Source organism: Daphnia magna, linkage group LG5 (assembly GCF_020631705.1).
Source record: "Daphnia magna isolate NIES linkage group LG5, ASM2063170v1.1, whole genome shotgun sequence".
NCBI classification, from domain to species: Eukaryota; Metazoa; Arthropoda; class Branchiopoda; order Diplostraca; family Daphniidae; genus Daphnia; species Daphnia magna.
In genome coordinates, this window is record NC_059186.1 from 3,376,690 (window position 1) to 3,399,866 (window position 23,177).

At 43.7% G+C, this 23,177-nt stretch overlaps 1 non-coding gene across 1 annotated transcript; it reads right to left on the reverse strand.

The window, feature by feature from the left end:
• Positions 1 to 902: 902 nt before the first annotated feature.
• LOC116924094 lies at positions 903 to 1,044 on the reverse strand. The gene has a single exon (XR_004394748.2). It is a non-coding gene; the product is annotated as a U4 spliceosomal RNA (small nuclear RNA).
• Positions 1,045 to 23,177: the final 22,133 nt, after the last annotated feature.

The window sequence follows — 23,177 nt, forward strand, 5'->3', positions numbered from 1 at the left end:
TACACGCAACGTGAAAAAAATGTAGAAAATACCTTTTAGTCATCAAACGAGGGATGAGACTGAGACACACAGTGTTATGACACAAGAATCTAGTCATCAATTCTATATAACAATCTCGTCAGCAATTTCTCACTAACGATTTAGTGAAACTCTAGTCAGAGGCAAAACGGAGGAAACATAAAACAATAAATTAACACCACGATAAAGATACTACCTTACTATTCAGAATCTTCACGTGCATAGAGAGATTGACGGTTCAGTTCTCTTTAATGCTTCGAACCCTCTTAACCACTAAGGCTAAACAGTCTCCTCTAAAAGCAGCGCACCTATTGGTGGTATATAGTTATTTTACAATGTCGTTCGCCGATCCCCGTATAGACTTATCAGTGCTCCTAACCACGGAAATCTTTAGTAAAAGGTAACAGATTTATCCGGGTATTAATGAAAACCGGAGTGAATAACAGATGAAAACCGTTGGCATTTCTTCATCTTCAACTTCTTCAACTTCAAAACACTTTGGTAAAGTCAAAGCAATAAACAAATATATTCAACCGGAATGCGACGACTATTTTCTGTTAGATTCTAAACAGTCACAAAAAACACAATGCTGTGAAAACCTCATGTAAAAATTGTTATCTCGTTTGATTTGAAGAAGTCTAAGGCAGACGGATGAGTAAGCTGAATTGGGTAAGGAGACGAAATGGATTTATTCTGCTAGTCCATTAGCTCTTTTTGGAACCCATTCGATTAGTTGAACAAACACGATGTTTTAGGCAGAAATTCAGGTTTTCCAACCATTTATATATGTGGGATTGAGTAACCAATCGCTTTATCAATGTTGATCAAGTAGGCAACGCCAAACACTAATCGAACACAATGTTTACGTTCTTTAAGAGAATCGGCTTCTGCTGGAGCTGTCAACAATTGCCGACAACAAAAAATGTTTCATTTCATCGTAGCTGGGTATTGGTTAAAGCTTTCAACTAGTACTAATCACAACTCAGGAGACCGTCATTGGTTATGACATTGCCACTGCACATAAGTAAAATTTTACCTTCTACTTGAACCTTTTTCTCGTCGATTTTACACGGACGTTGACACTAAAAATATCAGGCAAGATACTGTTTTTCATTGAAATCCTAACATTTGACTGCTTTCAATTACACAGACACTCTTAAAAAGATTATAATTTTTTTTACGAATATTCGACATATTGCCATAGGACGCCGATGAGTTGTAAAATTCATGCTAATTACGATGCATTTCGCCAACTCAAATAAACGTACAGATATTGTAATGACATTACAAAACATTTCAATACGCCATTGCTCACCGGCTACTTGACAGCCTACCATCCTCCCTGGCACTCAGTCTGGTCCCAGAGTCATATGGATCGTAACGTCACGTGTCTACAATACTTCACCGTTACCTTTTAAATACACATTACCTTTATAAACGACGTCTTTACTCCTTATTCACTTGACGTCATCACATGGTACAGCTGGTATTCTGAAGCTACACAACAGTATTAAGTATTGTAAATTTTAACCATTCATAGTGTTGGTTTCTAAGGGTAAATAGCCATATGGCTCACGTTACTAAGTCAGGCATGTTTTGTTTTTTTTTTGTCTTGCCATTATTTTTTTTGTCACTATTGTTTCGTATATTCATTACGGTATCGATTTCTGTGCAGAGGCGTGCATTTCTAGGGGCTCTTGAGAAATCAAATTACAGAGCCATAAAACCGTCGCATTTAATTTCATCAACGACTTTTTAAAATTTAATAATAGCTCTCGTTCCAGTCATACCACTGAAAGCGTTCAAACCATATGGATTGTCTCCAACATTTGACCTCGATGATTACAAAGACTCCTTCGAGCTCTGGGCAACAGTATCAACAGTGAAACAATTTTCTCGCACTCTTCACCATCGACATTGCACTCCATGCAGGTGAACGTCCAGCCTACAAAGCTAACATTTCATTTTTATTCCTTTCTTAAAATACTCTTCAACTTGTTATGTCCAAAAGGTTAACCGATGCAGAGTTGAAAGATCAAGTCATAATCCAGAAGATAAGTGAACGCTGCAATGCAGGACGGAATCCACACGTCTGGCGTTAACAATTCGTCGTGGGCAAACAACGGCTGAACGAGACAGACGACAAATTGTTATGTGATCTTGATGATCTTGCCCGCAAATGTGAATTCGCCACTGACTGCTGTGCAAATTGTCAATTAACCCGAATCTTAGGTCAAGTAGTTTATGGACTCTACTACAATGAAATCCTTCGCAAGGTCCTCGAACAAGTCGCAACCCTTACACCTGACCAAGCAGAAGACATCCTACGTTTAGCAAAAGCCGCTTCAAAAAGCGGTGAAAAATAAAAAAACTGGAGATGGCACAGCAATTTAAGGAGTTGCTGGCCCCACGTACAAAAAAAGGCAAGGCGCAGAGGCAGCCTAGCAAGAAACCAAAATATCACCAGTGTGGAAAAGCTAGACTGACCAAAATGCAGTCAAAAGGCGATAATAAATTAGCAGGTTGCCGAAATTGTGGCTCTAAACTCGCCACCTACGTCAAGAATGTCAACCCAAGGAAAAAGGGCGCATTAGATGCTCAAAGCATGGGCATTTTGCTTCTCAAAGGAAGTAGTTTGCAACTCAAAAAACAGTACTAAGAAACCGAAAACTGGACGTGGACGCATCATACTTGAATCCAGCCCTCTAGCGCGTGTTGCTAGCAGCGAAGAAACAGATTTCATCAAAGCAGGCATCCAACCCAGTAGGAGCAAGAAAGCAACAATCGTCTGTCTTCTACCAGACACTGGTGTGTAGATAGACGCAATTCCAACCGATCTATGCTGTGGTTTTTCAGACACGCATTTTTCACCCCGGGGCAGCAATGCTATTACAGCTACAGGCGGCCCAATCATCTTCCTCCGAACATTCGAAGCAAAGATCTGTTGGTTAAAGGGTAATGTCAATCTATCAATCAATAAAACAAAATTTCCCCGTATTATAGGATCTCAAGCAGCCAGTTCTTTCAAAAGCGACTCATAAAGCATTGGGAATGCTACCAGCTGGTTATCCCCAAGAAAGTATCCACATTCTCGATTAGAATGAGCCACAGAACGATGTGGCCTCCACGTTGTTCAACATCTCATGGCTACAGTCAGTGGTAACCCAACAGAAGAGAGGAAAAAAGAAGATCTCAGAAACCTGATAGCTGAATTTCCCAGGATCTTTGACATTATCTGTTGACCCACGGTGTGTCTGGCATGCCATTTTGAGCTTAGGTAGGCCGCAATTCCAGCGTGGATCTCGACCCGTCATTTCCAATCTTTTCACATTTGAAACAGTAGATTGACCTCATCGAGCAGCAGGAGATAATCCGTAAAGTAACAGAGGTTACAGCCGGGGTACATCCCATCGTGTTGACGACTGAGAAAGATGGCGGCGACCGACTCTGTGTGGATTTCCAGAACCTAAACCACAGTATTATCTGGCCAACGATTCAACCAGGCATGAAATTCTTCACGGTGATTGACGCCCTGAAAGGTTACGACCAAGTGCAACTGGCCGAAGAATCGGCAGCCCTCACAACATTCTCAACACCATTCGGACGTCACCAGTATCGGCGCCTACCATTTGGTAAAACGCACGCAGGAGACCACTACAGGGTCGTGTCTCCGATGTTTTGATGATATCACAAACAGTCGCAGAATCGTCGAGGATGTTAAAGTTAGCGGTTTTCACTTTACCAGGATCCACTGATGTAGAAGGAATTTGACACTGGTACTCACACTTTGATTTCTATTTTACTTGTATTCGTCCCTTTTCTGAACACATACTCTGTGACAGACGAAAGAGTGAGCAGCACGCCCGTGCTTTACCATCCTTGTAAAGAAAGAGGAGTGAAGGACACCGTAGCTGCTACCGGCGTAGTCAGCGTCGGAGAAGGCTTTGAGACGGTTCAATGGCCCGTACAGTAGTCCATGTTGTCGTGTCCCAGCCAAGTACCTTAGGATTCGCTGCTCTGCTTTCCAATGTAGTCTTCCTGCATTCTGGCAATGCTGAGCTACCTGTCCTACTGCATAGGCTTTCTCTGGGCGTGTCATCACGTTGAGAAACATTAGCGAGCCAACTGCCTCACGGTAAGGCGTGCAGGCCATGTCTTCTTCTTCTTGACTCTGTGGACCTGTTGCTTTTGTTAGATGCGTGCCAGGCTCTACTGGAGTCTGCTTCCGATGACAGTTGGCCATGATGAATGTTCGGAGCAGCTCTTCAACGTATTCTGTCTGGTCGATGAAGATTTGTTTCTTTTGGTGGTCACGTGAGATGTTGATTCCGAGGTACCGGTCTACCGGCATCACTCTCATATCGAACTCTTTTTTTCAAAAAGTGAATAATATACTCTAGAGTTTCTTGTTGGTTGCTTGCCAGTGCCGTCGTCGACATAGATGTTGACAAACGTGATTTCCCCCTCTCTTCGATGGTAGTATACCCGTACGAAACGTCAAACTTGGGGTTTTAGCGTATCCAAACTGTTAGCTTCACCAAAGCTTCCCCCGCGCTAGCCTACCGATATCAAGTTTGCCGTATGTAACGGTATGCTTGATTTAGGAAACCTAACAAAGCTTTTGCCTCATCAAGCTGCACCCGCACTTGCTTGCAGTTGTCAAGTTTATCGTTTACAGGGTAACTTGAGTTTGGTTAGCTAACAAAACTCTTACTTTATTCAAGCTTTCCCCGCGCTATAATATAGCTTACAGCTAGGTGTCAAGCTTGGCGCATGAAAGGGTTAGCTTGGATTTTGTGGGCTGCTAGTTATAGTATAATAATATTATTAAATAATCCGCGAATTTTAGTTAGAATTATTTATTATGAAAAGTTAGTTTATATTTATTAAACTAGTTTTTTAGGAAATCAAACATCTGTTAAAATATTACTTGTCTTAACGATCCGTAATAAGAAAAAAAAAAAATCTATTTAAATAAAACAAGTTTTTGCAATTTTTAAAAATAACAGAAGATAGCTCTTTGATATTCCCATTAATTATAGCTTTTAAGTTATAACAATAAAAAGTAAAAAGTAAGATATTTATGCGGAATGTTTTATTGTGAAGATGAGATCAGTGTTGTATAGTGAAAAGTATTAAATCTAATTAACAACTCTAATACCTGCGATTCAATACCTTTGTAAATTTAACTTAGGCAGGTTCTACCACTGGTTTATTGAAAACTGACTTCTGACACAAGAAATGGCGTCTGCCTTTACACAGGGAAAAATTCTAACAACGGCTATTGCCGCTATCGGCCACCAAGAAGGCTCTGCTTGGCAGCGCCCCTGGCGGCCTACACAAAGTACAATTACAACATACATTATAAGTCAAAAACAATAGGCCGTCTGACGGGCCTTCCAAATTAAGATACTCTTTCTTCTTGTGGACTTTGACAATCCGCAACATCATCCCCGCCGGAATCGTCAGCGTCCTCGCGCGATTCCAAATTCTTCTTACGGAGCGGATTCTTCTTTCTCGTAGTCTTCTCCACGGTGCCGATTTCGGTATCATCGACGGGCGTGTCGATATCGGCTTGAACTTCTAATGGATAGACAGTCTGGATGCTCCTGGTGGTTTCCTTACCCGAACGTAGTCGTAAAACAACTGCTCGCACCTTGGCGTCGGTTCCAGGTATCACTCCTGTAACAATAGCCGTCGGCCACGAAACACGTTTGATGTTAGGTTCTTTCAGACGGACGATTTCGCCAACACGCGGAATTCTGGTGCCCTTTCCCTTGCGACAGTGAAATCGCTTAAGATCAGACAGGTATGACTCTTGCCACAGCCTCCACCATGTCAAGGCGTGTTCGCTCCTCTGCTTGTCCAGCTCGATGAGGTCATCACGGCTCATCTTCGTTGAGTCGGGTGACTCTGATGTAGTTCCAGGTTGTCTTCCGGTCAGCAACTTTTGTGGAGACAAAACTTCGTAGGAATGTGCGTCGCCAGAAACATAAGTTAGGGGCCGTGAATTCACGATAGCTTCAATTTCCACCAGAATGGTGTGAAGTTGGTCGAAACTAACCTTCATTTTCCCCAGCACCTTTCTTAGCGGTTCTTTAACGGAGCGGACCATCCTCTCCCAAATCCCACCCCACCATGGAGCTAGGCTAGGAGAAAACTTCCATTCTATACCCTTACTTGAGAGCCAGTTGGCTAGGGTAGGATCTTCCGTCACTAGTTTTGCGGCACAAGTAAACGTTGACGCGTTGTCACTGTAGATAATTTTACAATCTTCTTGGCGTGACATCATTCTTCTTAACGCGTACATAAAGGTTTGTGTTGTCAGATCAGTCACAAGCTCCAAATGCACAGCCCTTGTGACTGCACAAGTAAACAAACACGCATACACTTTTTTTTCACCAACACGAGTTTTCTCGATATCGTTCCCATCACTGTCCTTTTCAATAAGAATCACTTCTTCTAGCACATACATTGGGCCGAAGTAGTCGATCCCGATCACTTCAAATGGCTGCGCTTTCTTGGTTCGATCCAATGGCATTGCAGCAGTTTCTTCATTAAAGGGACGCGATTGAACTCGTTGGCACTTTACACACTTTTTTATGACATTTTTAATCCGTTGGCGTGCACAAATGATCCAAAAACGATTTCGTAAGAACGTCAGAGTGTTTTGGACACCAGCATGCTTCCGTTTAACATGATGATAGTAAATCATCATGTCGACAATCCTCTCGTTTGATGGAAGAAGGATGGGTGGATCGATGAGCAGTTCTTTTAGGGCTGGGCCTATTCTTCCAGTCACTCGGATGAGTTGCTCCTTTAAATCCCAAATAGGCCTGAGTGTATCAATACCGTGAAGCAGTTTACCATGTGGTTTTCCCTTTTGTAAGGACTCGTAGATTTCTGTAAATGTCCTTTTTTGAATGAGTTTTAAGATGAAGTTCTCGGTGACGGCGATTTCGTGAACAGAGAGACAGGAAACTTCCACTCCCCTGATCATTTCAGTTGCTTTGCCGGGCGACTCCTTCCTAAAAATCCTAAACATCCAGGCGATTGTACGTAAAACTCTCAAATAACTGCTCGCTCTTGATACGAGTACGTCAAACCAATCCGAAGTACTATTAGCTGCAAGGATTTGCAGTTTCTGCTTCAATTTTGCTTCGATCTCCATCAATTGCATTACTTCTGATGTCGGCATATCTTGTTGCGGCCATTCCGTCTTTTCCGGTTTCAGCCAGGAGGGACCTCCCCACCAGGAAGAAGCCGCAACTAACTTCTTTGCTGTCAAGCTTCTTGATGCGTGGTCTGCTGGGTTGTCCTTTCCCGGACAATGTTTCCAGTGATCTGGCCCAAACCTCTTCTGGATGGCTTCAACTCTGTTTCTGACGAACATCTTCCAACGGTTTGCTTCTCCGCGAATCCATCCAAGGGTTGCGATTGATTCAGTCCATAAATGCACTTCCCAATTTACTTTGTCCACTGCATTGACGATTCTTTCAGCTAGAACACTGCCGAGTTCGGCACTAAGTAACTCTAACCGTGGTAGAGATACCTCGTTCTTCGGGAGTGGTGCTGCTCTGGTTTTGCAGCAAATTAGCCGAATGAAATCTGGATGTCTTGATTTCACGTAAGCGACAGCTCCATACGCTTTGGTTGAAGCGTCACAAAAAACATGCAGTTCTTGCGCGTGTTTGCTAGGTGCCATAGAAATCATCCTTGGCACTTGTATCTTGTCAATGTATTTTAAGTCTTCAACAATTGTTCTGAATCGGCTTTCCGTTTCTTCGGGCACCTTCTCGTCTCATCCAATCTTGAATTTCCACAATTCTTGAAAAAGAAGCTTAAATTGGAGCGTTACGGGTCCAATTAATCCAAGTGGATCGAACAATTTTGTTGAAATTTTTGCAAAAGTTCGTTTAGTTAACACTTGAACTTTTGCTGCTGCGTCTACGATAACGTCTGCCTTGAAATAAAAGCAATCCGTGCTAGTATTCCATCTAACTCCAAGCACTTTTTGTGGGTCTAAATTAAGACATGAGTGTGACTTGTCTGAGTCATTGGTTAGGCCTTGTTTTTGTAGATATCTACGCAGCTGTTGGTTGTTTGTCACCCATTTTCTTAAGTCCATGTTTGCGTCAGCAAAAAGTTTCAGCACGATTCCGATTACGGCCATTGCTTCTTCTACTGTAGAGCCATTTGACAAGTAGTCATCTACATATAGGTGGCGTAGAATTTGTTTGCTGATTTCTGCTAAGTCACCTTCATAGGATTCCAAATGTTTCTTCAGGACAGTCCTGAGCACTGCCGGTCTGCATGTGAGTCCAAATGGAAGCCTGTTCCATTTATAAAGTTGCAGTGATCCTGGGACGTTTTCATCCTCTAGAAAAAACCTTAACGCTTCCGCGTCTTCTTTAAGCAGTTTCACCATTAGAAACGCTTGTCTAATGTCAGCTGTCCAGGCAATGGGGTTGAGCCTAAACTGTAACATGATGTCAAGAATGTCTGGGTTCAGATTGGGTCCTTCTTCTAGGCAATCATTGGCGCTGAAACCCGTTTTCGGTTTTGCTGAACCATTGAAAACTGGCCTTACTCTGCTGGTGGTTTTGTCTTTTCTGACAACCGGATGATAAGGCAGAACCATGTAGATACCGTCGAATGACGTATCCGCCTTGGAAATGAACCTAAGTTCCTTTAATTTGCTGAACTCGGCTTCGTATGAAGTCTTCATCTCCTGGTCTCTGTCCAACCTTCTTATCAGTGCCTTTGCCTGACCTTCTGCCATGGCTTCATTCTTGCTGAGGTATTTTTTGTTCCCGTTCCATAGGAGCGGTGCTACATAATGTCCATCATCATCTTGAGTGATGGACTCTGCATAGGTCTTCCACTGTTCTGAAAGTGGCACCTTTTCCAGTGGATCTAAACTCTCTAGTTTCCACCATCTGGCAAAATCGATTTCTTCTTTTTTCGGATCAGTTTCTTCATGTAAATCTTTTGGTGTTCCTAGTTTAGCTTTTAAGAGAAAACTGATAGCCGTTGTAGACGATAACGCCACCTTCTCATCTTGCCCTAGTAGTAGCCATCCCAATTTACTTTCTATCGCTCGAATACCTGTATTCGACACGATCTGTTTTGAGCCGAGAACCTTCCAGACTTGATTCGCTCCGATCAAGACGTCTATTTGGCAGGGTCCTGCTTTTCCGCTCAGTATTCTGTCGTCGGCTAGTTGGTATCCTTGTCTCCAAAGTTCACTGACGAATTCTGTCTTACTTGACCCAGAAATTTTCCCGATTTCAGGTTGCCCTATTGCTTCAAGTTCAATATCTTCCGCTTGTGGGATTGTTCCCCGAAGTCGTAGCTTTCTTACGCTTCTTTCCTTTTCTGGATGGATGTGTCCCACTGCTTGCAGCTTCAGATTGATTTTCCCGACTTCTTGTAGCCCTAAAGTCTGTGCCAATTCACTCCTAACAAGGGTTGCATTCGATCCTTGATCGATATAGGCGAAAGCTTTATGCCACCTGTTTGGGCCCTCCACTACCACTGTTGCCGTTTGGACGTATACGCCACCAAATAGGCGTGCTTCGATTGAGAGAGGAGCGCCATCTGCTACTCTTAACATTGGAGACGCTGCCACAGTTGCTGTCACCGATTTCGGTTTAACTGCCTTGTTTCAGATAGACGTGTGGTGACCCATTCCGCACTTGTAGCCTTTTCTTGTACTCCAACACTCTCTCACCTGATGATTTTGTCCCAGGCACTTCCAACACCTTTTTTCTTTCTTGATTAGCTCCAGTTTCTTCTCTAGGGTGATATCACATTTAGCCGGGGAATGTTTATCGTTGCAGAATAAACATCTTTTTGACCGTAGTGTTCTGTTTCCTGTCTTTATATTCTGTAGCAGTGCCTGTGACTGCTAGTTCAGCTGCCGTTGGTGTGGTGGCAAATGTTACTTTTTGCGTTTTTTCGCTTGCTTCTGGTCTTGTTTTCTTCTTTTCTTGCTTCTCGGTTGAGTAAGCATACTCCCAATCTGCAGCTATTGAGTCGATGAAGGTAAAGAAATCTGCTAATGTCTTGTGGAACTGCCTGGTTTTGCCATGCCATTGGGATTTTAGTTCAATTGGCAGTTTTTTTGTCAAGATTTCCATAATTGCTTCATTCTGAGCTGTTTGTTGGTCTAAACTGCAGAGGTTTAAAGCATGGCCCATTGCCTTGTCATGTAGTTTTCGTAGTCCTTTAAAGTCCTCTTGATGTTCTACTCTTGGAAGTTCTGTAATGGCAATATAATGGTCTGCTTTTACCGATCTCGGCTTGTTGTATTTCCCAGTCAAAATATCTATTGCTTTGATATAATTGTTATCTGTCAGATCCAAGTACGATATCGCACCAGCTGCGTCCTCCGTTAAATGCAACTTCAGTCTGCTGAATTTCTCGATGGGTCTCATTGACGGATTCTCGTGGATCAGTGTGCGAAAAATTGCCCACCAATCCTCCCACTTGCTAAGATCTCCATCAAACTTGGTGATTTCTATCCGTGGTAACAGATGTGCAATGTTCCACGGGGTTGAAGGTACTTGCAGTTGCATCGCATTCATCGGTGGAGTAATTGTGCTTGGAGGTGTATTGTTTCCACTTGGAGCTGCTACTTGAAGTATGGGGCTTGCCATACTTGTTGTTACTACTGGTTTCTTTTTCTTTTCAGTCGATGGTTATTTTGTGGAAACAGTCGACGAACTCTTCATGCTGCACCAGGTACTTCTGTTGAACTTCGGGGGCTTGTTCCAACATAGGGATGATTGTTTCGTAATTTCTGATTAGTCGTTTCATCCTGTCATCGGCCAGCTCAAACGAAGTTTCAGCTTCCTGCAATCTGTTTTCAGAAGCTGCGGTTTCATAATTCTTCAAGTCTTTATGAAGTTCTTTCTCCAAAACTTCTATGGTCACCGCCAACGTTGCTTGATTCAATCTATTGGCAGCCATTTTTGTTGTGGAGTTCTACTGGTGATCTGAAAAAGTTGTCTAAATAACAATTATAGTGGGATATTCCAAGGAAATATTGTGTCTGAGAAAGCAACACAAAAACGAGTTTAAGAAGAAACAAAAGACTGTATTTTTGCGAAATCGCACACCTTTAACGACTTGTTAATTAGGTAACAGATAGGTCAAAACACTTACACTATAAATTAATAGTGGGTTGAAAATTTCCCCAACACGTGATTCCTTACAACACGTGTTGAATCTCACATTCAAAGTCTACACTTTAAATTACGCCAATTACTTGGACGATATCGTCAGTCTCAAAAAATTCGAAGGACCATCAAAAGTTCGAAGGACCATGAAAAGTTCGAAGGACCATGAAAAGTTCGAAGGACCATGAAAAGTATTAAATCTAATTAACAACTCTAATACCTGCGATTCAATACCTTAGTAAATTTAACTTAGGCAGGTTCTACCACTGGTTTATTGAAAACTGACTTCTGACACAAGAAATGGCGTCTGCCTTTACACAGGGAAAAATTCTAACAACGGCTATTGCCGCTATCGGCCACCAAGAAGGCTCTGCTTGGCAGTGCCCCTGGTGGCCTACACAAAGTACAATTACAACATACATTATAAGTCAAAAACAATAGGCCGTCTGACGGGCCTTCCAAATTTAGATACTCTTTCTTCTTGTGGACTTTGACAATCCGCAACATATAGGATAGACTACTGCTGATGAAAAGTTTAAAATTCTAATACATTGTTTAAGGCAAATGGGTGATTGGAAGAAGCCGCGATTGCGATGCGGGAGACTCGGGTTCGAATCCAGTTCCAGGAATTTATTTTTTCAAGTTGACAGATACAAGCTCGCGCGGCACTGGCTAACTTAGCTTGAATAACCCAAATCTGATGCTAGCTGAAAAATCTTACATTGGATCGGAGCAAATCTAGCTTCTCTCGTGGAAGCTTACACTACTGTGGGAGCCTACCGTACGAAGCTTGCATCCAGCTTCTATCTAGCTAACCGTGTTTAGACTCAGGCAGCGGTAGTTTAAACAATGTATTTTACTTTAGCAAAGTGGAAGATGCGAGAGCACATGTGAATCTTGATTCGAGTGAGACCAGACTAATCTCTCCCGTCGTCTGCTCCTCGCCCAGTCAATACATGCCCCTTTTTTTCATCCCAATGGAAGTTTAATGGGAGGCTTTTTGGCGACATGAAATGGTTATTTCCGGATTGGAAAAGGAGGACGGAAGGGAAAGAATGAGTCGAATAATAATAAAAAAAAAAAAAACCAAAAAAAAACCCCCGGCAAATAAACTGCAGTTTTCGTTGTTAAGCTGGATACCGCTGGGGTGAATTGCGCTTCCTGGTGGACTTGCGCGTTGCTTCCAGCGGAGGTGGTCGTCTATTGCGCCGAGTCGGTTCTAAGCCTCGTGATGATGTTGTTGGTGGTTCGGGGTTTTCCTCTGATTCCGGTGCAGCTGGCGGAATCGGTGGGAGGATCTGCGGCAATCGGTTTGGATCCTTCTGGCATGACGGCAACTCGCTGGCGAAGGAAACGCCTATTTCGGCGAAAGACCCGACCAGCCGCCGTTTTGATGAAGTAACCCTGATTGCTCGAGTGAGTTCTGGGTTTGGGCAGAATCCGTTTTCCGATACGACGTATCCTGCAAACACGACGCTGTGATTGGCGAATACCATCTTCTTCCTGTTGAAGGAGACGTTGTTATCACTTGCTGTTTGGATTAAAAGACGGAGGAGATTGATTTGTTCGTCGTAGGTAATTGAATACACTATTAGGTCTTCCATGCAGCGTGCTGTATTGGGTATATGCCCGAAAATGTCAGAGAATCTCCTGCCGTAGTCATCCCCGGCGTGTGATATGCCCATTGGAAGTCTGGTGTACTGATGTAGGCCTTCTGGGGTTGCAAAGGTGGTGAGGGCAATCGAATCTTCGTCCAACGCGCATTGGTGGTAGCCTTTTAGTGCATCCACTACTGTGAAGAAGCGCATCCCTTGAGGTATTGACTGTACGGCCTAGAACGGGGTTGGGTTATCGAACTTGGCTCCGATTAACCACTTGTTAAGCGGGCGGTAATCGGGGCACTATCGTATTCCGCCTTGTTTTTTCGGGAGGACGACGACTCCGTGGATCCATGGGGTGGTAGCTTCGGGTGGAACTTTTCGAATGATGCCCTGCTTGACTTGTGTTACCCACTCTTCTTTAAATGGCTCTTTAAGTGGCTCCGATACGTGACGTGAACCCCTGATTTTCTCTGGGATGGCTCCCTCTTTCAGCACGAAATGGCAAGGTGGTCCTTTCATGACGCGGCACACACCGTCGAATACCTTTCGGTATTCGGCCATTAATGCTGCTATATCGGTCTCTCGTTGAGCTGGTGAAGGGTCTGCTACACCCTGGGATGTCACTGAGTTCCCTCGCGTGTGGGGGTATCCGTCAAGGAGCATGCCCAGTTTCTGCTGTGTGGCTGAGCTGATCACTGCTTGTTGAAGGTTTTCTAAAACGTGAATGGAGGTAGTTACTGGACGTGGGGTCCCGCCATCACCTGTCCAATTTATTTTTGCTGTGAAGACGCCGAAGCAATGAATGGGGTTCCCGATCGCCGTTTTTGCTGATTTGCCAGGCTGAAGTGAGATGTGTTTGAAAAGGGTAGTGTACGTGGAGTGCGGAATCGCGTCAAGTGCGGAACCTGTGTCTGGAAGAGCATGAATGATGACTGTTCCATCCCGTGCTGTTTGACCACTTGGCGCGATTGATAGTTCCACCAGCTTACTAACCCCCGATGTTGACAAGTTGTGAATGTAGATGGCCCCAATAGGTCTAGCTGTGCCTTCGCATACTTTTGCAAAGTGATCTGATTTACCGCAATGGTCGCATGTTTTACCGCTGGTTGGGCACTGGTTTTTTGGATGGCGTCGTGGACCCCCGCAGTATCGGTATGGTATCGCGTATTTTTCCATCGGTGGCTTTGTTCCAGGGGCGAAACGCGGATGTTTCCCCATCGTTTCTTCTGCTTTTCCAGTTTTGTAGGCTGATCGCCGGATGGCATTTATCGCGCTTTCGGCTGTCTGAATGTTGGCTGCCTGTGACTGAGTTGCCTCGGCTGTCCTTAGGATAGTGAGTGCTTGATCTAAGGTGAGAGCATCTCCTTGTTCCAACATCTTGATCCGAACCGCATTATCGGCCACACCGGCGATCAGTTGGCCTAAAATTCGTGTGGGATCGCAGTTTGCGCAACAATCTTGTCCGAAGTCGCATTTCCGGCTAACGTCGCGAAGGCTACAGAGCCAGTTGTCGGCCGTCTGGTTCGGTAGTTGGTATAGTACTGCGAATTGATGCCGCCACACGTGGCGATTCCTCCCGGCATTACAGCGTGTGCGGAGAAGGTCGATGATAGCTGTGTGGTCTGTAAGTTGCGCTGCTGTGAGTCCTGCTGACATTACCGCTTGCAGTGTAGGGGTAGATAGACAAGACTTCAGATGGTTTGTCTTGTATGCTGGGCGCAGGGCGTCTAGAGCTTCGTCGATGGTGGAGAGGGCGATAAAAATATTCCACCTTTCTTCCCATATCGGAAAAGTGTCGCGTTCGGCTTCGAGGTCGAACGGTGGTGGGGATCCATATGGTTTGAAAGCTCGTTGCTGTATGGCAGGGTTGCCCACTGGTGCAGCTGCTGCTACTGCTGCTGCCGCGGCTGCTGCTGCTGCTAATGCTGTTGCCATATTGTTGCTCTCAAAGCTTGATGGTGCCTGTCTAGCGAGAGTGTGGGATAACCAAAATCAAGATCTAGCGCAACTTTTAGCAGCACCACCGCTACTGAACTAGTAATTTCCGTTAGGATTGTCACTTGGGTTTTATTTGGCGTCGACCCGGCACACTGAAGAATTACAACGTTTTTCTTCGGAAACGCTTGAAGGCAAAAGAACTGTAAAAACTGTGGGGCGGGGGGGGGGTATGATAAAGATCGCTACCGGGAATGTACTTTGGTGTTGCGCGCCTAGCGGCAAAAATGTGCGGCACCACGTGAGTCCAATGTTCGTCGGGACGATTGCGAAATGGGGGTGCTGGGCGCACAGAAAAATTTCTGGCAAAGATCGATTAGTTAGGGGTGTAGGTGATAACCAACTGCGCCATGTTTAGAATCAGGCAGCGGTAGTTTAAACAGTGTATTTTGCTTTAGCGAAGTGGAAGATGCGAGAGCACATGTGAATCTTGATTCGAGCGAGACCAGACTAATCTCTCCCGTCGTCTGCTCCTCGCCACTAGCGCTGCTAGTGGCGAAGTCAATACAAACCGTCGCGTACGGGTAGGCAAGGATCGAACATGGTACGAATGAGTCCAAACTTCAGGAGAAAAGTGTTGAACTTTTCCTTTCAGCACCGGGGGGCTTGCTTTAGTCCGTACAGCGACTTGATGAGTTTGCAAACATCTATGTTCCGACCAGGAGTTACAAAGCATTCAGGCTGTTTCATGAACACATCTTCTTTTAGCTCTCCGTACAAGAATGCCGTCTTGACATCCAGTTGTAGCATTTCTATATCCATTATTGCTACTAGACAAAGAAGCATGCGGAGACTTGAAAGTTTTACCACTGGTGCATATGTTTCGTCGTAGTCTACTCCTTGCTGCTGCGTGTACCCTCTCACCACTAGTCGTGCCTTGAGGTGAGTCTTTTTTGTGTCCATTATTAATCTTGAAGACCCAGTCGCTCTTTACTATCATACGGTCTGACGGTCTTTCTGTAAGTTACCATGTCCTGTTCTTGATCAGTGTATGATATTCTTCTTTATGGTTTTTTCCAAGATGGAGGCGTCTTCGGATGAGATGGCTTCGTTGTAGTTCCTTGGCTCGACTTTCTTTTCGGACCCCAGGGACAATAGCCCTTTGAAATGTCGGTATTTTTCAGTCATGACCATCGTGCGTGCTGATCTTCTCGGTGCGAGTGTTGGCGGTTCAGGCCATCCATGAAAACCGTCAACTTGCTGGAAGTCAAGCTCCTCCCCTGCTTCCTGCAAGTTTTGCAATTGTTGGGCATTGTATTCGATGGGTGTTTTTCAACACTCGTTTGTAGTTGAGCTTCTTCACTAGATCGTTCACCCGTTGGCGTTTCCGAGCTAGACTGAGTTTGAACGTTAACACGATTTTTTTCCATGACCATAGCACCATCAACGTTTGGTTCTACGATCGGGCTATTGTTAGTAAAGATGTGGTCGTTTTCTTCGAACAAGACATCACGACTGATGAGTATTCGACGTGCAGTTGGATCCCAACAGCGATAGGTTTTCGACGTTTCACCGTACCCGACAAGGAAACACTTCTTGGCCTTCTGGTTGAATTTACGTCTGGTTTCGTCTAGTATGGGTACAATGGCAGTGGAACCAAAATACGGAAGTAGGAGATCTCTGGTTTATTTCCGTACCAGAGCTCATGTTGCGTCTTGAGTTACGCAGAGAGTTACGTAGAGAGTACGCATTGCTGCAGTACTCTCCGCAGTTGTCAGAGCGAAGCGTTTTGACATCAAAATCAGTTTCTGTCTTCATCATACCAACGTAGTCTTGAAAGCATTGCGGGACTTGCGATTTTCGTTTGAGGACCTTCACACGTATTCTGTTTGTCACACGCCATCCACTGAAATCGTCTATAAAAGTGACGTAGTATTTCGATCCTGACGGGGTGTCTTCCTGCAGGGGCCTACACACGTCAGAGTGGAAAAGTTCTCCGATGGAGGTAACGTGTTTTCTTCCAATCTTGAACGGACCGCGGTGAATTTTCCTGAGGGTGCAGCCTTCGCAGTGGCATGTAGGTTGGTCGTGGGTGTTAAGGTCATGGGTGTTAAGGTGCTCAAGTCCAACTACGGTTTGTTTTGTTTTCATGTTCCAGATGGCTTGCGGATTCAGGTGTGCTAGACGTTGATGCCATACGGCGATCGACTCTGCTGCTAAGCCATTCATCTGATCTAATAAAGAAACGAATATTATTTAGTTAAATATATATATATATGTATATATGTATATTTTTTTTTATAGAAAAAATGTGTTCAATTTACCTCAGTTGCTTCTTCCAACTTAATGCAGTCAGTTTCGTTTCTTGTAACGACAGAACAGGGTGTTGCCTGCATACATGCAATTTTGTTGTCATCTTTTCCTTTTGAATGATTGTTAATTTTCTTGTTGCCTACCTCAACAGCTCTAAGATTAAGGTGGTAAAGTGACTCACCAACTCTCCGACCATGAATCTCGATTGTTCCTTGTTTTGTGATAAAGACGTCTTCGTTCATGAAATGTGCCTCTTCTCCTGACTTGGTGGCTAACGTGATGAAAAAAAGATTCGTTCCCAAGTTGGGTACGTAGAGAGCCCTATAGAGGCTGCCGTTTATATCCTTTCCATCTACGTGGGAGGAGAGTCTGGTGTCTTCGATCCCTAATACCCACAGTTCAGTGCCACCGATCCCTTTCACAGACCAGGTGTTTGGGTCAACGGATTTTAAGTTGTTGAAAGTTGAGCGCTGATCACTCATGTGTTGGGTTGCACCTGAGTCAGCAAACCAAAGGCTCTAGAAAAGAATGAGATTGATTTACTATACAGATTTTTTTTTTCACCTATTTCCAGATAGAATTTATACCTTCTAGCTGTGAAGCAAATTGATAATTGCAACCCAAACTCTTGTTTGTTGGCTTGCTGGTTCTCTTTCTTGAACCAGAAGCTCTTCGCGAGGTGTCCAGGCTTCTGACACTCACAGAAGGTAACTGAATACGGTGTGGTCTCTTGTCTTTGTCCATTGAAACCACCGCGTCCTCGTCCTCTTTCTCCACGATGCCCACATCCTCGATTAAAATTATAATACTGTTTCGATTGAGTGTTTATATCGCGACTTGAGCTGGACTGTTGGAACGACTGATTCCTACTCACGGAAAAAGCAGTGTTCCCCGAGTCCGTTACTCCCTTGTTGTACGTCTTGACCAACTTTTCTTCGTTTTGAAGGCGTTTAGACAGCAGATTCATAGTCCTTGATCCAGCTGGAACGCTGTCCCAAACCATTTGAAACGCTTGCTAGCTAGGTGGCAGCGACATGATTATCTTGTTCATCAGCTGGATTTCCGAGAGAGGGTGATTCAGATGCTCAAGATGTCTTTCCACTTGTTCTATCTCGTTGGTAAATGCAATCACTGATTGTCCTTCTTCCTACTTCATGGTAAAAAATCTACTGATGACGAATGCAGATTTTCCTCTGCTAGTTCTGCATATTCGGTCTTCAACTTGTCCCACATCTCCTTGGCTGTTCTGCTACCTTGTAGAGACATTTGTTTCTTCTACAAGACCGTTGCATAGATGATAGTTTTCGCATCTACATCCTTCTGCTTCTTCCAAATCTCGATTTCTTCCAAGTTGGTCACCACGCCATCAGCGTTCACCACCTACAAGGAAAGATAACAGTATTCATATAGTATTCATTTCCTACCAACCGAGGAAAGCATGCACATTCACTTTCTTTGGTAGTTTTCTTAAGCTCTCTTGGCTTTTCGGCTTTTCCTTTTTCGCTTACTTTGCTTTTCCTTTCAGCTCACTTGGCTTTTCCTTTCAGCTCACTTGGTTTTTTCTTTCAGACCAACAAATCAAAAGATTTTCTCGAGGTTGAGTAAATGCAACCAAGAGACTCTGTATCTCCAAATATCTTTTACATTAAAGCCAGTGAGTGAAGGAAAAGCCTTTTAAACAAATGATTAATTTACCTGAGTGGGCAACGCGTTGGTTCCATCAACCAGTGAGCTGAGTCGATTTTTGTCGAACATTATCTGAATTCCAAAACTGTATGAATGCCAGTTGTCACCGTTGAACTTTACAATGTGATCTGTGTCCTTTGCTGTGGTGTTTGCCATCTTTCTGTAAAAAAAGGCAAACTGAACAGACATTAGTTAGAGAGAGCCATTTGTATCACTGGTATTCGTAGCTTGACCCATAACCTTTTAGAATTAGCGGTTTTCACTATACCAGGATCCACTCATGTAGAAGGAATTTGACACAGATACTCACACTTTGATTTCCATTTTACTTGTATTCGCCTCTTTTCTGAACACTACAACCATACTCTGTGACAGACGAAAGAGTAAGCAGCCCGCCAGTGCATAACCATCCTTGTAAAGAAAGATAAAAAGGAGTGGGGGACCCCGTAGCTGCCACCAGCATTAGGGTAAGGGTAAGCGACAGTAACGCGATGCTGTCGTTTGACTTTCAACAAAGGACGTGATCATCTTTTCCACCACATATGATTCAGCTTGTGCACCGTCATTTGCAACGAGTGGCTATTCATAACATCAAAATCAATGTTGGCAAAATCATATTTGCGCAACGAACAGCAAAATTTAGAGGCTACATTTTCAGCTCCAGAGGTTTCCAGCCGAGTCCGGATTTAAATAAAGCAATCCGCCAGTGGCCGAGGCGGAAAAATATCACGGACGTTAGATCATTTCACGGTTTTTTCCAACAGGTCGGTAATTTTTCCACCAAAGTTGCTGAATCATTGAAACCACTTTCACCTCTCCTGAAGAAAGGGCTGGGTGGAAGTGTATTACAATAGACGAAGACACATTCCTTGAAGCAATAAAAGCCCTATCAGAAATGAACGACTTATCCTTTTACGACGAGAAACGCCCAACAGCTCTACACGTCGAAGCATCACCACTTTTTTGGCTTGGGATTTGTTCTAAAACCGGAAAATGCCGCTGGGAACTGACGAATGGTTCAAGCAGGCTCCAAATACCTATCAGAAGCTGAATCGTGTTACGCGATGATCGAGTTGGAATATTTAGGAAATATGAGCCGAGCCGAAATTCGAGCTAATTACGGACCACAAGCCGCTTGTGCCGATCCTGAATGACGACCTTGACAAACTCCACAATCCACGGATTCTACGCCTTCGATTCAATAATCAAAAGCAGCCATATGAATGCACAGCCCGATGGTTGCCGGGCAAGTAAAAAATGGACGCTGACGCTGACGCTGACCCCTGGACACTGCACCCGCAACTGATGACATAGCCGAAGAGGCATCGTCTGTTTCAGCCGCATTGGCTTCAAAGCTATCAGTGGGTCTGACGCATCTGTGCTGGACCCTGTGCTGGAACGGATCAAAACAGTCGCCCAGAGGGATAAGCAAACAATCGATTTGAGGGAAACCATCATTAAGGGTTTCCTAATGACAACTGCAACTTGCCCATATTTTGGAACATGCCTTCTCAATTGGCAATAGACAAAACGGATGGAATGATCGTGTCTGTTGCCTTGGTCGTAATTCCAGCAGACGTATCAACAGAAACTTCTTCCGCTCACTACCCGCAGTCTAACGGTTTTGCTGAAGCTAACATCAAGAGCATTAAAAAGTTAGGTTCTTTTAACAGCAACCAATTTGTAAAATCCATTTTAATTTTTAGGAATGCCCAACGCTCAGTTGCTTCTTCACCAGCACAAATGATGCTTAACCGCCCCATACGCGACCCTTTACCAGCCAACTATTGCTCTTTTGTGCCAAAGTGGCAGCAAGAAACGGACACACTGGAAAAAAAGAACGAGGAGAGCAAAAGAAACCCAAATGGAGCATTACAATCGAACAGCCCATCCACTATAGCCGTTCATCTGTAGCCAGGCAATTCCTGCTCTTGATCGCAGCATTTTAGTCTGGGAGTGGAAGCGCACTCGAATTCCTTCTATTTCACACGAATTTTGAGCTGAAACTGAAGAAGTCGTGATAAAAACGAGTTACTGGATTTGAGTTCTTCTCGTACGAATGTACTTGAATTGTCTAAAAACATGCTCAATCGGCTGCGAACGCTCTCGATCGAACTACCGGAAACTATCCGTTCCTTACCTGAAAGCAATGGTATGATACCATTGCTTTCAGCTTGGTATGGTCATCGAATTTTATTGAATACTAGCGGTGTTGTTTGACTGCAATACTAGCGCATGTCTTCCGGGCAGTGACATCTTGACGAAAGCTATTCTTTTTTATCTGCTAAAATATCTGATGAAATCCCCCGCTGAAATTACGGAGTATATTTTCTACTTCAAAAACGCTCGTCTTCCTTTGCAAGCCGATGTTGCTTTTACGAGTAAGCGTCATCCCGCACTTTTCTTGACAACCAGTTGCTGACGAAATGAGTGGCTGATAGTATATGACGAAATCACCCGCTGAAATTACGCAGTCTTTTTCCCTCTTCAAAAACGCCCGGTAGTCAATAGATCGTCACCGTTCACAAGCCGATGAAGCCTTTGCGAGTGACCGCCGCACTTTTTTTGACCCGAGTTGTGACAGAATTAGTGGTTGTGTTGAAATGTCAACTATGATGAGTAGTCTCGTGTTACTAGGTGATCTAGCAGAGTTTTCCTCGTGCCAGTTTTCTTACCTTTTCCCCGGTGCAGCTATTTATTTCGTACTTAACTATCCGTTGTATCAAAAGGAAAATGGAGATCGTACGTAAGAGGAAGAAGAGTTTGGACCAATTCAGCAATCCAAAATGTAGAAGACTCCGTAGCAGACATTCCTTTCTGCACTTTGTATGTTGTGAACGAAGAATATGGAGACGGTTCACCGGAGACTGTCTTACGAACAACCGTTGATGAACATGTATTGTAAATATCGAAGACGACAAGGAGATTGATTCATTGTTCATTTGCCGATCCTCGAATTCAAATTCATTCAACACACTGGGTACAGCATCGATTTATAAAGGTCAGAACGGACTAGTGTTGGTGACACAACAGGATTCTTATTGATACCACGTAGAAAATTTGCGAGATTTTTATCTCTACGAACTTGCTGTTCTGATAGTTATTGTCGCCATGCGTGAATGCAAATGCAAGGTCAGTGAGCTGATAATTGTAAAGAACCAAAACAATTTATTCTTTATTCTTTTCCTTATTTTTTTCCTACCCTTTATTCTTTCCCTTTCGTAACATTAATTTTTTATACGCCCCTCTTTTCTATGTAATTTCTTCCTTAGACGTCTTACAGACGGACTTACCCTTACCCTCCTGAGTAAAGTTAAGGAGGTCTTAGATCGTCTTAGTGCACAGGTGGAATCAAACACTCGCCAAAAACATTTAGAAGAAAACACGAAGAAAATGTAAAGGCAATTATACACCAGAAGAAACGTGAGTTTTTCACAGCGCTAACCAGAGTCAAACCCTCCAATCAGTAAAACAGGGGATTTATATTTTTGTGATTTTCACAACGATTAGGGCTATCACTCAATAAGCAATTGTAAAGCAAGGGAGAGTAAAGCTAATAATAAATGTTTTCGTTGTAAAGAAATTGGACACTGAGCCAACTTTTCCCAAAGATAAAAAATTTGTAACCCAGTCCTTGAACCCAGAGGGTTATGACGGAAATGGAAAAAAACTCACTTCGTTTGAAGAAAGGGGAAACTAAAAACTACCGATGTAAGCATTGGGCCCCTCGGTGGAACAAAGAAAAATCCCCGACATCATATAAATAGTTCAGCAGTAAAATCTAGAGTTCCTAGGATAAGAATAAAAACAGGAAATTCTATTGCAAAGGTGCTGTTTGACACTGGAGCCGAGAGAAGCGTTATTAGTAGAACATTTTTTCATAAGCTTAAAGAAGGAAAGGAATTAATTAATTTCACTAAAGAGGTAGACGTGGATCTTTTCGGCATAAATGACGTGATGAGCCGACTCCTCACGGAAGGCACAATCACCGTTAACTTTTTTGTTGCAGACAAAACGCAACGCCAAGAACTTAGGCAGAAATTCATCATCGTAAATGGGATTGGTGAAGATTGCGTTCTAGGCGCGATGCACTTTGGAAACATCAGTTTATATATAACGGAAGACAACAGTCCATCTACAGAGTCCCGGAAATTGATCACTTCCAGGAAACGATAATCCCTTTGTGATTGGCAAATCTTTGAGAATTCCTCCAAATTCCACTAGTCTCCTAGAGACTAGAGAAGAGGAAACTCACCCTTTCAACCCTCTCAATACTTGTCATTTTGTTAGATGCTGTAATATTTCCTCCGGGCTTAGCTTGGAACCCTACATCTCTACGACACCAAATCGTTCACTCCGTGTGGTGGCTGTAAATGGAACAGATAAAACCATATTTCTACCTCGCCTTACAGTGTCAGGAACTCTTCGTATTTCCAGACCT